Source organism: Myotis brandtii, unplaced genomic scaffold (genome assembly GCF_000412655.1).
Source record: "Myotis brandtii unplaced genomic scaffold, ASM41265v1 scaffold454, whole genome shotgun sequence".
In the NCBI taxonomy this organism is placed as follows: domain Eukaryota; kingdom Metazoa; phylum Chordata; class Mammalia; order Chiroptera; family Vespertilionidae; genus Myotis; species Myotis brandtii.
The window spans coordinates 5848502-5850963 of NW_005367354.1; positions in this window are offsets into that span (position 1 = coordinate 5848502).

Below are 2462 nucleotides of genomic sequence, written 5' to 3' on the forward strand. Positions count from 1 at the left end.
AGAGGGTTGGGGGGGTGAGGACAGGAAGTGAGGAATGGCTGTCAAGTCCACTCAAAATAACCCCTTCACCTGTGGTTTCAGAGCCGCCTGAGCGTGGGAGAGAGAGCAGAGCAGTTCTCAACACCTGTCAGAGCAAACGTATTCGTTGCTTAAAAGCAGCAAACTTCCCACAGTCCTCAGTTCTCCACGCCTCACAGTGGACACAAGCACCCCCCCAGTCGGTGTGGGACAGGGGCTTCCATAGAGCCCCACGCAGGTCGGGGCCGTGGAGCCTGCACCCCGAGAGAGGGGCCCCGAGGAGCCAGCGCTGCAGACTCCGAAAACACCTCCTTCCTCAAACAAGGCCCTCTGGTCTCCACTGCTTTTGGGGACAGAGGTTGTTAGGTGCCTTGAGTCAAGTCCAGAATCTAACAGGCAGTCCAGCACTGGGAGACTGGCTGGGTCCCTGGGTGTTTACTAATTTATTTAAATTTTTAAAATTGATTTGAGAGAGAGCGAGGAAGGGCAAGAGAGAGAAACATCGGCTTGTTGTTCCACTTATTGATGCCTTCATTGTTTGATTCTTGTATGTGCCCTGGCCAGGGATCGAACCCACCTCCTTGACGTATCAGGATGATGCTCTAGCCAGCAGAGCCACCCGGCCAGGGCCTGCAGACCTTTACTGATGGCATCTGAGAGACATTTCTCTCTCCCTTCTCCCCGGGGAAACTGCCCTCCCGCCACCCTGTTGGTCGTGTGCGGAAGGAGGAATTGACAGCGTATTGTTAGGGTTAGATTCGCTGGCCAGGGATAGGAAAGCCAGGAGACCAGGAAGCAACGCAGAGGTGTCTTTCTCCGTCGTGTGCATGTCTGGGTGGGCAGTCCAGGGTTGGCGTGGCGCCTCCTGGGCCAGGGACCCTCGCTCCTTCTAGCCCATTCCTCTGTCAGGCATGGCCTCTGTCCCCAGGTTCGCCTCACGGTCCCAGATGACTGCTCCAGCTGCAGCCACCACATCTGCATTCCGGCCAGGAGGAAAGAGAAGAGGCACGGAGACAGGCATGCCTCCTTCCTCTGACACTTCCCCAAAGGCATACACATGCACCACTTCTGCGCTCAGCCCTGATCACGTGGCTCCATGGAGCTGTAGGGGATTCGGGGAAGAGTCTGTATTTCCAGTGGCCGTGAGGCCAGCTGACATTTAGGAGTGCTTTTATTGGTAAAGGGGAGGAAAACAGATGTGGGAAGCAGCCGGGAGCGCCTGGACGAGCAGTCAGCACCGGCAAAATGTTTCATAAAGGGAGGGCCATTCAAAATCCAGTGACAATGAGATATCATTTTACCTGCGTCAGGCTGGCAAAAAAAAGGGGAGGAAAACAGATGTGGGAAGCAGCCGGGAGTGCCCGGACGAGCAGTCAGCAACAAAGGGCTCCAGCAAAATGTTTCATAAAGGGAGGGCCATTCAAAATCTAGTGACAATGAGATATCATTTTACCTGCGTCAGGCTGGCAAAACAGAAAAAGTCCAATAAATGCCAGGTCATCGAGAGGATGGAGAGGAATGGGGGCTCTCACAACTCTTGCTGGGAGTGAAAATTGCTAGAAGCCCTTTGGAAGCAGTGTGTTTTGAGAAATCGCCTAGAGCAGTGCCTAAGAAAGGTGACGCTATTTATACCTGAAACCCAGGCGCTCCGGCTACTTCTAGAGCAGCGGTTCTCAACCTGTGGGGCTCGACCCCTTTGGGGGTCGAACGACCCTTTCACAGGGGTCGCCTAAGACCATCGGAAAACACATATATAATTACATATTGTTTTTGTGATTACTCACTATGCTTTAATTATGTTCAATTTGTAACAATGAAATTGGGGGTCACCACAACATGAGGAACTGTATTAAAGGGTCGCGGCATTAGGAAGGTTGAGAACCACTGTTCTAGAGAAAGGCTCATGTGCACTCAAGGAGAAAGGTACAGAATTGGCGGTAGCATTGTGTGTAGCTTTGAAAAGCTGGAAACAAGCAAATGTCCAGGGATTCATAGAGCATGGCATGTGCACGTGATGAATTATAATACAGCAATTAAGATAAATGACCCAGAGCCACATGTGTCAACACGGACACACCTCAAAACACGACTGAGAAAACTCAGTTGAATCTGTGATGTTTCATTTCATAAAGAAAGAAAAGAAAAAAAGACATCATGTTAAGAACTGATGAACGGGGTGGTAGTTGCACAGGTGTTCATTATTTTATTTTTTAGCAATTGAGGGTGGGGTGGTTTTTTTTTGCATTTTTTGTAAATTATACATAGCATAAAATTTACCATTTTAACCATTTAAGTGGACAGTGCAGTGGCATTAAGTACATTCACATTGTTGTGCAAAAACCACCGCCATCCATCTCCAGAACTTTCTTTGTCTTCCCAAAATAAAACTCCGTATCCATTAAAAAATAATGCCTTGTGTCCCCCCCCCCCCCCCCCCCCCCCCC